This window comes from Ailuropoda melanoleuca, chromosome 13 (assembly GCF_002007445.2).
Source record: "Ailuropoda melanoleuca isolate Jingjing chromosome 13, ASM200744v2, whole genome shotgun sequence".
In the NCBI taxonomy this organism is placed as follows: domain Eukaryota; kingdom Metazoa; phylum Chordata; class Mammalia; order Carnivora; family Ursidae; genus Ailuropoda; species Ailuropoda melanoleuca.
This window is the reverse complement of record NC_048230.1, coordinates 44,407,000-44,420,639: the sequence shown is the minus strand read 5'-3', so window position 1 is coordinate 44,420,639 and position 13,640 is coordinate 44,407,000. Positions and strand designations below refer to the sequence as shown.

Genomic DNA, 13,640 nt, shown 5'->3' with positions numbered 1-13,640 from the left:
CTCCCCCCTCCCTCCGCCTCCCCCTCCTCCTCCTCAGCTCTCCTGGGGCCCTGGTGTCGTGTTCCCCAGCCTGGGGATGAGCAAAGGGAGTAAATGGCCCAAGAGAAACTTAAGAGAAAGTGACTTCTTTTAAAATAAGATTTCCTAATCATTGATGACTTCTAGAAGAGAATAAGAATCTGTGTTCAAATAAACGTACTTTCAGACTTTCTCTTTTCTGTAATACTTTTGATTCAAGCAGCCACGGACAGACAAGTTGTTTTAGAAAAGGCCATTTTTCTACTAGTGTGTATACAGGGCTAGGTGCTTACTGATAGCATTTGCTTTTCTCGAATTCTATCTGGGTGTAACTGATTTTTGTCTTGCCAGTTCTTTGACTCTCCCAAGAAGTATTTTGGGCTTGTTTTCTTATAAATGGTGAAACCTAAGTTACCAGGAGGCTGCGTGTCTGTGTTGCCAGGTCTGTCTCTTCTGGAGTGTTTTATTTTTAAAGATTTTATTTATTTATGTGACAGAGATAGACAGCCAGCGAGAGAGGGAACACAAGCAGGGGGAGTGGGAGAGGAAGAAGCAGGCTCATAGTAGAGGAGCCTGATGTGGGGCTTGATCCCACAACACCGGGATCACGCCCTGAGCCGAAGGCAGACGCTTAACCGCTGTGCCATCCAGGCGCCCCTGGAGTGTTTTATTTTGTAGTCTGTGTCAGACACCAAGCGAGAACTTCCCTCAATACAAACTGTGTTTGTCTGTTGGAGTTAACTACTGGGCTCAGTCAACAACCCTGGACTGCCATGCCCTGTTGTAGATGATCAAATAGGATGACTTCTTAAACTTTAGAACCCTCCGGAAACATGGAAGCCAGACCCTTTAGCTCCTCAAGGAGTGGAGTGTCATGCTCTTGTTCCCAAGTGAACAAAAAAACAGTCACAAAATCTCCCACAGAGAAACTGGGCTCTTCTTACCGCACCACAGTGTGGGAGACAGATTCAGAAATGAATGGATGTAATTGGCCAGTGCCCATGCTGTGTATTATGAAGACATTTTCTACGTGTTGAATCCAGAGTGAAGGGAAAATGAAGAATTTGTATTTGCGCTCCTTGCTGATGAGTGAGAAAGTTAAACAGATGTAGTTAAGCAAAAGATAGAAAATATTTTATGCCTTAACAATTGGGATTTCATAAGGATTATTCAAAACAGTCTTAAAAATTGGGAACAATATCGGGGCAAAGTATTTTCAGTCAAGTGAAAGTAGAAAATGGAAAAGTCGAACTGTTTTAGGAAAATCTAGATTAATCTTATTTTGTTCGATAGAAGTGGACAGTAGATCAAAAGCCATTGTGGCATTTTATCGTGTATCAGTGAAATCTTTTATTTAAGTTAAAACTTTTTTTTTAAAGATTTTATCTTTATGTAACCTGTACATTCCTTGTGGGACTTGAACCCACAACCCAAAGATCAAGAGTCGCAGGCCTCACTGACTGAGCCACCCAGGCACCCCAGTGCAAATCTTTTTTTAAAACCAATGGCTTTTGACATTTTTCATGTGTAAAGGGTTGGGTTTTTTTGTTTTTTTTTTTTTAAGTGACATTTTCAGTACAGTGCACAGGGCAGTAATTGCTGAGAAGAGAGACCACCATAAGTACTTGGTGGTGTATTCCTGCCTTTCTTCCTACCCCTCGGTTGAAGCATCATCTGCCTTGTTTGCGGCAGGGCATGTCTTTTCATGCTGTGTGACGAAAGCAGGAACTTGTATGGTTGGCCAGGCATAGTAACTCACGTTCAGAAGGACTTTGATCTGTATAAAAATCAAGTCCTGAAAGGTGATGCTCTTTGTGCAGTGTTCCAGGCCTGCTAACCATTTCAGGCTTGCCATAAAAGTATTTTTTTTAAACGCTTCTCTGTTTGCCATGGTGTTAAACACCTTTATTTCTTTTCTTTTAATCTTTCTATGAAAGGTAAATAACAAATTAGATGATATCCTATGGTTCTTTTAGATCATTCTAATTTTTGCATGTGGATTGTAGAACAAAGTGAGATCTTTTTTATTTATTATTAAAATTATTATTATTTTTAATCAGTTTTGTTCTAAAATTTTTATTTATTTTTTAAGTAATCTCTACACCCAGTGTGGGACTCAAACTCACAATCCCAAGATCCGGAGTTTGCCTCATCGACTGAACCAGCCAGGTTCCCCCAAAGTGAGATCTTTTTTAAAGAACCCAGTCATTTATGATTCGTGGAGGTTTTTTTGTTTTGTTTTGTTTTTTTGCTGTTGTGTTGTTTTTGTAAATCTAAAGAGAAAACTAAGTGTTTCACATATATTCCTTGAAAGTAGTGGTTAAAAATTTTTCTGGGGGCGCCTGGGTGGCACAGCGGTTAAGCGTCTGCCTTCGGCTCAGGGCGTGATCCCGGTTATGGGATCGAGCCACATCAGGCTCTTCCGCTATGAGCCTGCTTCTTCCTCTCCCACTCCCCCTGCTTGTGTTCCCTCTCTCGCTGGCTGTCTCTGTCTCTGTCAAATAAATAAATAAAATCTTAAAAAAAATTTTTTTTTTCCTGAGTGGAATGACCAGAATCGAGAATCAGGGCAGTGCTCTCAGGACGTCTTTGCATAGGTTGATGAGTCTCCTACCTGTGCTTCATTGTTTAGAAATACGTGGGTGTCACACGGGGAAGGGTGAGGTCCGGCTCTCACTTTCGGTGACCCAGATGCTGAAAGACTGCAGATGTTAGTCTCAGTAATAGATCAGGAAGTTTGTACTGTAACCACCTTGTTTCATTTGTGACAGATAATTCGTGTCCAGTCCCCAGATGGGGTGAAGCGGATCACAGCCACAAAGAGAGAAACAGCTGCAGCGTTTTTGAAAAAGGTAGCGGTGGCTTGGGTATTTGCATCTTCACCCTCTCGTTACTCCCTTCCCGTCTGTGCCTTTCTTCTCTTCCTCAGTTCCTGATTCCACCCAGTCCCTAGTTCACAGTCTCTAGCATTGCTCTTCTCTGCCATGACTGGATTGATCCAGGGTCAGATTGCATCACAGTTGACCATGGCTTACAGCTGTGGTGGCCAAAAAAGAGTCCAAAGATGCGTGTAAAAATATTTCACGAGACTAGTACTTAAGAGAGTGAAAAATTGGAAAAATTATAGAGTGAAAGACTTGAATTGTCCATAAGGAGAATTGTTAAAAACATGTATAGAATAATCCCACTTATTTTTTTAATTTTTTTTTTTAAGAAAATTAGAGCCACAGGGGGCACCTGGGTGGCTCATTTGGTTAAGTGTCCAACTCTTGGTCTCAGCTCAGGTCATGATCTCAGGGTCCTGGGATCGAGCCCTATGTCAGACTCCCTGCTTAGCATGGAGTCTGCTTCTCTCCTTTTTCCTGAGTGCCTGGGTTCTGTCTCTCTCTCTCTCTCTAATAAGTAGACAGAAAGAAAATGAGAGCCACACACACAGATCTGTTGTGAATTTACAGAGTGCAATGTAAAAGAGCACAGGCAGACTTAGGAAGGGTAACCCTGGGGGGAGAGCCCTGCAGTCAGGAGTGGCTTTTGCTTTATACTTCATAGCAGAGAATCAGCAAACTATGGCTCATGGGATAACATCCTATTCTTTTTCCCCTTGACATACAGATTGCATTTCCCTGACCCCTTTTTTTTTTTTTTAAAGATTTTATTTATTGGGGCGCCTGGGTAGCGCAGTTGTTAAGCGTCTGCCTTTGGCTCAGGGCGTGATCCCGGTGTTCTGNAAAGATTTTATTTATTGGGGCGCCTGGGTAACGCAGTTGTTAAGCGTCTGCCTTTGGCTCAGGGCGTGATCCCGGTGTTCTGGGATTGAGCCCCACATCAGGCTCCTCCGCTAGGAGCCTGCTTTTTCCTCTCCCACTCCCCCTGCTTGTGTTCCCTCTCTCGCTGGCTGTCTCTCTCTGTCAAATAAATAAATAAAATCTTAAAAAAATAAAGATTTTATTTACTTAGTCTCAGGAGCAGGGGGAGGGGCAAAGAGAGAGGGAGAATCTCCAGCAGACTTTGAGCTAAGCCTAGAGCCCAATGTGGAACTCGATCTCATGACCCTGAGATCATGACCTGAGCCAAAACCAAGAGTTGGTTGCTTAACCGACTCAGCCACCCAGGAGCCCATATTTTTGTAAATAAAGTTTTATCAGAACACAGCCACGCTCACTGGCTTAGTTATTGTCTGGCTGCTTTTGCATTCCAACGAGAGAGCTGAGTAGTTATGACAGAGACTGTATGGCTTGCCAAGCCAAAAATATTTACTGTGTGGCCCTTCCAGAAAGTTTGCCAACCATTGCTTTTTACGTTCTACGTTATTTGAATCTGTTGCAAGTGGGTGTTACGTTTGTAATAATAAGTGTTCTTATTTTCTTTTTGTTTTTCATTTTAATAAACACATATAAGCTGCATGCTTATAAACTGTCAGAGCCAGGGGAGTCCTCGGTGTCGTGGAGTCCAATCTTTTTATTTCCACAAAGGTGGAAACTGAAGGCCTAGGAAGTAAAGAGATTTGCCAAGGATCACTGAGTTGCGATCTGTTAGTGAAGCCACAACACTTACTTTGGAAATTTGGTTCCTAAAGGGTAGTTGCTATCGTGATTGCTATAGGACTGCTTGTGGGGCCATATTTATAAGAATAAGAGAAAAAAGAATTAGGTGCAGTAAACACCAGAGAGGAGAGTCTCTGAGTCTTTAAGACATTTGTAATTTCCTACTGTTTGCTTTTTGAGTAGCCACTGATCGTGGCCAGCTTGTTCCTAGAGATGGTGCTAGGGTATGACGCATGCTGGAATTCACAAGAGCTCATCCGAGACAGAGACGAAGCACCAAGTAGCTATTGCTTAGACAGTTGTGTGGTTGAACACCAGGCATCAGAGGACTGCATGCAGTTCTTTTTTAATCTGAGGCTTTGTGGTAGGGAAATTTTTCTTTTTCTTTTCTTTTTGATAGGGAAATTTATTATTATTATTATTTAAGATTTTATGTATTTGAGAGAGATAGGAGAGAGCACAAGCCGGGGGAGGGACAGAGCGAGAGGGGGGAGCAGAAGGAGAGGGAGAAGCAGACTCCCCAGTGAGCAGGGAGCCTGATATGGGACTCGATCTCAGAACCCTCGGATCATGACCTGAGCCGAGGGCAGACACTTAAATGACTGAGCCACCCAGGTGCCTCTGATAGGGAAATTTCTTAAACTTAAATTTGCAGTAACCATGTAGGAATAGGATATTGTTTTTAACTTGAGACTTTTGTGCTTGATATCAAATGCAGAGTTGTCAAACAGATTAAATTCAGAAGGTTTCAGAGATAACCTAAAAACATGATACTGTAGTTCTCGCTTTATTTTCATCAGTAGTATTCCTAAAGTGCTTATATTTCCCCCTGGATAGTTCATGGTTGTCTCGCACAGGGAGACACAGAATGATAGCCAGTCATTGGGAGGGTTGGGGTTGGGGGATGTAGTTTAGTTCTGACCACTTGGTCCCTGAAGCCATCACCAGTACAGTAATTACTGCTTAGGGGAGATTTTCTTGGGAATACTCAAAAACAAACATGTTTATTACTCTGAAATATGTTTGCCCTCAAATGAAATTCCTTTCTTCTGATTATAAGGATAATATGCATTAATTATGAAAGGCTCAAACAATTCAGAAAAGTATAAAGAAGCAAGTAAGAATCACTTGAAATTCTACCACTCAGAAATAACTGTTAACATGGCATGTCTTGGGGTGCCTTGGTGGCTCAGTGGGTGAAGGGTCCTGGGATCGAGTCCCGCATCGCGCTCCTTGCTTGGCGGGGAGCCTGCTTCTCCCTCTGCCTGCCGCTCCCCCTGTTTGTGCTCTCTCTCTCTCATTCTCTCTCTCTGACGAATAAATAAACTCTTTAAAAATGGTAAATTAAACAAAAAAACCCTGCGTGTCATTAGTGCTCACATGTGTGCACACACATACTGACATGCACGGACTTTGGCCAAAATGAGATTGTGCTGTACTGTTGCTGTATTTCATCAAATCTAAGACATTACTGAGTTTAAGGAGAAGTATTTATGTACAATCAGGAAAGGAAAAAATGCTTTCACACCTTCTTTTCTTTGTCATTTAGAGTTTATACTTAGAGTGTTTTTTTAGACTTATTTGGAAATTATTTTAATCATGTGTTATTCTTATGCATACATAAGAAGGAAAACCTAAGTGAAATTAATTGGCTAGGGTCTCTCTACCGGGTCACATTCAGTCTGGCCCTTCTGAGCCATTGTTGGTTTGGCCGTCGATGTCCCTGTTCCCCATACAGGGACATCATCCACGCCGTCAGGAGGCTCAGTGCCAGCTGCCAACACCTGTTCTGTAGATGCTAGCACTGGATTTCTCTCTGTCTTACTAGCAGGGCTTGACGACCCAAATTCCTGTTTTTCTTTATTGATCATTAAATGGCTTGTTTGACAGAAATGTTGAGCGATGACTGTTGTCCGACCATGCTGCCTGGATGACACGTTGACCTGAGCCCAGGTAGTCACCTGTATGCCCTGATGCCCTGCAGGCAAGAGCTGTAACACCTTGTTGTTCCTAAGATGTGTCCATGCCAAGGATGTTAAAGTCTCACTGTAGGATAATTCATAATCCTGGTTTTTTTCACTTGATGATAGGTTAAGGAGTGGTTTTATGTCAATCAATGTAGATTTATATCTTTTTAAAAATTGTGTTTAAAAATAACACATAACAGGGCGGCCTGGGTGTCTCATTCGGTTAAGCATCTGACTCTTGATTTCAGCTCAGATCATGATCTTAGGGTTGAGAGATTGAGCCCTGAGTTGGGCTCTGCACTGGGTGTGGAATTGGCTTGAGATTCCCTCCCTTTCCTTCTGCCCGCCCCCCCCCTCCCCGCTTGCTCTTGCGTGCACATGCACTCTCTCTCTTTCTCAAAAGAAAGAACACATAACAGGGGTGCCAGGCTGGCTTAGTCGATAGACTATGCGACTCTTGATCTCGGGATGGTGGGTTCGAGCCCCATGTTGGGTGTAGAGATTACTTAAAATCTTTTTAAAAAAATAACATATAACATAAAATTTGCCATCTAAACCAATTTTTGAAGTAATCTCTATACCACCTGTGGGGCTTGAACTCACAACCCTAAGGTCAAAAGTTTCATGCTTCTCCAACTGAGCTGCCGGGTGCCCCGGTCTAAACCATTTTTAAGTCTATGGCTCAGTCACGTTAAGTACGTTCATGTTATGCAGTCATTACTACCATCCATTTCCGGAACTTCTTCATCTTGCAAATCTGAAACTGTATGCATTAAACAGCAGTTCCCCTTTTTTCCCTGCCCCCAGTCCTTGGTAACTACCATCCTATTTTGTGTCTTTATGACTACTTGGGGTATCTTAGTAAGTGGATCATACTCATCTTCGATAATTAGTAATTTGGCTGTGCATATGTGCGTGAGTGGGCTTGAAGTGGCCTTCCTGTTCCCTCACAGACTTGTGTGTGGACCACTGTGAACATGGCTGGCTCCAGCTTGCTGTCCGCCACATTTGATAGCCTTGATCCTGCTTTAATATGTGGCTTATGCCCTCTTAGGAATTGCTGTTTGCAAGTATGAAGAGATGGGTGACATTGAGGATATCTCACAGAATTTTAGAGTTGTTGGTTCTTTTGACACCATCTAACGCTGTTCATTCTGAGGCTCCTCAGACCATAAGCCCTTCTTACACAGGTTCTTCTGGCTGTCCTGCTCAGCTCTCCCCCTCAGCTCACTCTGTCGGGCTGCTGCTGTCACTCCCCTGCTTGGGCTAGGGGATGGCTCTATCCTGTCCTAATTGACCTCCGCAGTCGGTGACCCGCTCCTTTCTCCTTATATTTAATTTTTTCTTTTTTCTTTCTTTTCTCACGAAGTAAAGTACATACTAAGAAATGCTTGAAAATTAGGGACAGATGACTGATGGTGAAGCAAACACTTAGGTCAAGGAGGGGCACAGCCGGTGCTGCAGAGTCGGTCAGCCTTCCCTACTCCCTCACCCCCTCCTGGATCGACAAGGATGGCGTCCCCCTTTTCTGTGTTGTGCTATCTCAGTGTGCATTCCTAAACCCTAAATTGTAGTTTTGCCTGTTTTTGAATAGAAATGAATGGAATCCTGCTATGTATTCTTTTTTGTTACCTTCAGTTATAAGCATATTAATTTCATTCCATACTGTGTTTCTCGTTTTATTACATCAGTTATGCACAAAGTTTACCTCAGGTGTGAATTTAACGTTTTTAAGATTTTAAAGATCTATTTATTTATTAGAGAGAGAGTGAGTGTGTGGGAGGTGGGGCAGAGGGAAAGGGAGAGAATCTTAAGCAGACTGTGGGGCTCAGTCCCAGGACCCTGAGATCATGACCTGAGCCGAAATCAAGAGTTGGACGCTCGACTGTGCCACCTGGGTGCCCCCATTTTTGAGATTTTAATGATGCTCTTGTGAGACTCTTCTAAGATTTTTTTTAAAATGGTTCGTGCCCCTTCTTAGATTCCTGTATCTTTAAAAAACTCAAAAGTTCGTAGAATCAGTTATGTTCACGGGCGTAGAATAAAAAAGTAATAGATCTATTTCTGTATCTCAGAAGTGGAATTCCACACGTGAAGTACTAATGCTGGCTATCATATTTGAAAATGCAGCTGGGCGGCCTGGGCGGTAAGCAGCTGACTCTTGGTTTTGGCTGAGGTCATGATCGCCTGGTCTTGAGATTGAGCTCCGCTTGGGCTCTGTGCTCGGCGTGGAGTCTGCTGGAGATTCTGTCTCCCTTGGCCCCTTCCCCTGTGCGCTCTCTTGGTCTCTCTTGCATGCGTGCGTGCTCTCTCCCTAAGATAAATAAATAAATCTTTAAAAAGAAAAAGGCAGCTGTATCTCAGTCCTCATAGGAAGCATAAAGCTCTGGTCATGTGGTCCCGGGGGCTTACCTTTATACCAAGGGCTGACCCTACAACTGCCCCTGCCCTATTTTGGAAACTCCTTTTCATCCTGGGAGTAATGTGGTACGCTCACACTTCTGGCAAAAGCTTTCTGGTTTTTTGGAAATAGCTTGCAGGGTGTTGGGTACAGAAAAACACGATGCGTTTGCAGAATAGCTGAAATGCCACAATTGGTTAATTTCAGTTTATATCTAAGCTATTTCAGAGAAGAGTCAAAGACATTATTTTTAGTCTTTAGTCTTAACTTTTTTTGTAGGTGGGAATACAAATTTCGCGGTCTTAATTTGCTGATGCTTTATTTTATTAATGCCACTTTTAGCTTGGGGAAAAAACACATGGTATCAAATACTTATTGTAAGTTCATTTGATGTAAAATCTTGATTTATTTTTGTATATATTTTTAATTAATTTTTAAAAAAGATTTAAAGAAAATTTTAAGTAGTCCCTACACTCAGTGTGGGGCCTGAACACAATCTCAAGATCCAGAGTTACATGCTCCACCAGCTGAGCCGGCCAGGCGCCCCAAATCTTGTTTAAGGACTTTCTTTCTTTCTTTCTTTCTTTCTTTCTTTCTTTCTTTCTTTCTTTCTTTCTTTCTTTCTTTTTCTTTCTTTTAAGATTTTATTTATTTATTTGACAGAAAGAGTGAGCACAAATAGGGTAAGCGGCAGGGAGAGGGAGAAGCAGACTCCCTGCTGAGCAGGGAGCCCAATGCCAGGACCCTGGGATCATGACCTGAGCAAAGGCAGACACTTAACAACTGAGCCACCGAGGCGCCCCTTAAGGACCATTTCTTATTATCACTTTGAGACTTCCAAATGGCAAGGTGGAGTTACTTGTAATCCATTTATTTAAAATCAGTAGGAAATGAGGTTAGTATATAAAGCTAATAATTAAATCAACTTTTTTTCTCATAGTGAATAAGTAGTAGGTTTTATCAATAATTCCATGTTAGAGGAGAAATTAGCTGAAAAGCAAGAGGTAGAACTAGGCATAAATGGTATTTGGTTGACTGAGGGAAACACACAGAGCTCCTCTCTGGTCTCATCCCTGACCTGCATTGTTTCTGTCAGAATTCTCGTGGCACCCCCTCCTTTATTCTCTGTTTATTTATTAATTATTCAAGTATAGCTGACGCAGTTCTCTTTTGAAAACCAATCACAGAACATTTAATGTGCTGGTTTCAGATTGTGAAGAGTTCTTGTCCTAGTCTCTGCCTTTTGTGTTCTTCCCGTGTTTTCTCTGGGTCTGACTCGATCTGGTGTCTTGTTCCTCTGCCTGAAGAATGTCTCCCGGCATTTACTGAAGTGGAGACTTGCTGGGGACACACTCCCTCAGTTTTTGTTGGCTTGAAAACGTTTTCAGTTTGCCTTTGTATTCAAAGGGCGTTTTCGCCAGATACAGAATTCTGAGTTGACGGATTTTTATTCCCTGTCAGCACTCTGAAGGTGTCATTCCATTGTCTTCTGGTCTCCACTGATCTCCGGCTGTCAGCGGTTTGACGCTGAGGTCCCACTTGGGGGTTGCTGAACTTCCTGGATTTGTTACTCTGTGTTTGTCATCACATTTGAGGTTTTCAGCCATTCGCTCTTCAAATACTTTTCAGTCCTTGTTTTATTGTCCTTAGGATCATTAGCCACTGTCCGAGGAGTTCTTTGGGCTCTCTTCACTTTCCTTTCAGATGTCCGTCTTCAGATCGTGCAGGCCCTCGTGATTTGTCTTCAGGCCGATCGGCTCCCCCTCCTGCCTCTCCTGTCCGCTGAGAAGCCCACCTAGTGTTTCCCATGTCAGTTACTGTTTCCTGCTGTAGAATTTCCATTTGATTCCATTGTATTGTTTGTTTCTCTGCTGAGCAGACTCCCGGTCTCTTCCTGTGTTTGCCTCTACTCTGATGACCCCTGAATGTTGAGCTACAACTGGACTCCTCTCCTGGCCCCAGATTCAAATGCTGACTGCCTGCTGATGCCTTCCCCGGGGTACCAGGCACCCCCTCAGTCTCAGCGTTGAAGGGAAGGGGAAGGCCTGGTCTTTCCTTCAGTCTTCCTCCTCTTTCACCCTCTTCCGTGCTTCCTTACTGGTGTGGCCTTCCCCCCAGTTCCCAAGCCAGAAATCTGAACATTGTGCTGATGTCCTTCCTTTCCCTCACTCCATTCTGCCCCCCAACCCACATTAGCAAGAGCTGTTGATTGTAATAGCTGGAAGGTGTGCTCCTCCCTCCATCTCTGCTGTCCTGGCCTTGTCTGAGCCCCGTCTCCTCTGGGCTGCACAGCTGGCTCTGCTGTTTCCTCTTCCCACCTTCAGCAGGGTGTCGATGAGAAGTAAGTCTCTTGGCTTGGCCACCCCTTGCCGTCAGCCCCTGTGGCTTCCACAGCACCTGGGCTGGAATGCAGACTCCTAGCCCACATGGTCCTGTCTACCTTTCCATTCTTGTCTCTTATGTTTCCTTCTTACCTGCTGGGTTCTGGCCTGACTGGCCTCTCTCTTCCCAACCCCTTCCCGCCTCTAGGCCTTTGTGCTTGCTCTTCTCCCTTGCACTATTCTTTCTCAGCTCTGTGAGTAGCAGCCTTAGTCTCCTCCTCTGGGGCTCTGCTCAGACGTGCTCCTCAGAGGCCTTCTCTGTCCTTCTGTCCAGAGTGGCCTCTCCCATGCTTCTCTCTTCCTTTCCTGCCTGGTGCTTACCTGCACTTGTGGTTCTCGTCTATTAGATTTCTTTCCCCCGTTTGATGCTGAGGTCTTTGATGGCAGGAACCTTGTCTGTTTTTATTCATTGTTATGTTCTGAGCATCCAGAATGGAGCTGGCACATGGGACTGCTTACTGTTTGTGGAGTCAGTGAGTGAATGTTCGTGGCACCTGGTGCAGTACCCGTTGTGCGTACCCTCTTCAGGACTGACTTGGTGGCACCATTCTTCACTTCTATTTTTCTTCTCTTAGGTTTCAAAATTGGAATTTTTTTTTTTTTAAGATCTTATTTATTTATTTGAAAGAGAGCGCATGAGCAGGGGGAAAGGGTAGAGGAAGAAGCAGGTTCCCTGCTGAGCAAGAACCCCGATGCAGGACTTGATCCCAGGGCCCTGGGATCATGACCTGAGCCAAAGGCAGCCACTTCACCGACTGAGCCACCAGGCGCCCCCGGAATTGGGTTTTTACAATTGATTTCAAAAGTAGAAGTTAAACTTTCCAGATACAGCCATGACTTTTGCTTGCCTCAAACTCTTAAATGTGTCATATAGTCTTACCATTTTCACAGAGCTTTGCTTCTGTTTGGCCACTTTTCTCATTTTACTTGACATCTGTGTAGGCAGTACAAATTTCCTTACAAGAGAGCAAAATCACAAGAGAAATTTGGTTCCCGAGGAGCAGTTTCTAAATTTAATGAGTGTTGTTCTAATACCATCTGATGTATATGTGGCCAGAGTAGTGAGACTCAAATATTTGTTTCAATATCTGTTTTTGGGGCTCGTTTTAGGTTGCAAAGGAGTTTGGCTTCCAAAATAATGGCTTCTCGGTTTACATCAATAGAAACAAGACTGGAGAGATAACAGCATCGTCAACCAAATCCCTCAGTCTGCTCAAAATCCAGTAAGTGCCGTGAGGGGACGACAGGGAACGGGAGGGGAGACTGCAGGGGCCCCGAGGCTGCTCGGTGCTGCCCGGTTTCCCCTTGACGCTGCCGTATTTCTTGTGGGGTAGCCAGCAGTCACCTTGGGTGTGCCGCTCCTTTTGTGCGGAGCTGAGTGACTCGCAGACTGTGACGTGTGTCACTGAGGAGAGAAAGTTATGGGTTTGGGGGGGTGTGCAGCTGCACACTCAGCTCCTTCTCTGCAGGGAGGGACCTTGAACAGAGCTGCGTGCGGTTCTGCCTCAGGACTGCTTGCAGGGTAGAAGGGGCTGTTGCCCACACGATATTTCTTGGAGGCATGACCCCCTCGAGCTCCTCCAAGGCATGTCAGTGGGGTTTCAGATGTAAAGCCCTCTTCCTGCAGCCGCTGCCTGTTCTCGTGGTTTACCTGGAGCCCAGCCACATCATTTGTCTGTGTGCGTTCCTGCCGTGAGGGTAGAGCTGAGGGATCGTGGCACAGACGGCATGGCCTGCAAAGCCGAAGATATTTACTGTTTGGCTCTTTACAGAAGATGTTTGCTGACTCCTGTCCGACCTGTCTGGGTACATCTTCTCATGTATCAGTGGTTTCAGACCTCAGCGAGCTTGGAGCACTCCTCTCTGGGCTGCAGGCAGCATGGCTGCTGTGTCCACTGCCGGCTGATCGGGCTGAGCTCTGCTGTCAGCTGACCATGTGCCTGTTTACCAGTCAGAGTAAGAGGCTGTCTTGACAATTTGTGTGATCGTTTTTAGGTTCACAAATTAGCACATCTAGGAAAAATATGCAGTTAGAGCATTCATTCATTTGTTCCTCAACAAATATTTGTTGGGCACCTGCCACTTGCCTATTTCTGCAGTTAGCTAAAGCTTTTCATTGTTGTTGATCTCATCTACTTCCCACGTGGCCAAGGTATATCCTTCCTTTCAGGCTGTAAAGAGCTTTTGCGTCTTGAGAATCATTTCTCACGAATGTTACGTGGCTTGTGTTCATACCCCACCGCTAGTGCAGTGGGCCTGGGGAAGTGACTTAACCTTACTGGGCCTCACCAGCCACGTCTGCAGGCGGGTGGTAGTGCCACCGGTGCGT

At 44.3% G+C, this 13,640-nt stretch overlaps 1 protein-coding gene across 3 annotated transcripts in view; it reads left to right on the top strand.

Moving 5' to 3' along the window:
* Positions 1-2,719: 2,719 nt before the first annotated feature.
* Positions 2,720-13,640, top strand: part of NPLOC4 (NPL4 homolog, ubiquitin recognition factor) — a 59,671-nt gene continuing 48,750 nt past the window's right edge. For all 3 annotated transcript variants that reach the window (XM_034641707.1, XM_034641708.1, XM_034641706.1), the window contains exons 1-2: positions 2,720-2,870; positions 12,422-12,534. The gene's annotated coding sequence lies outside the window, so the exon portion shown is untranslated. The remainder of the gene's footprint in view (positions 2,871-12,421; positions 12,535-13,640) is intronic.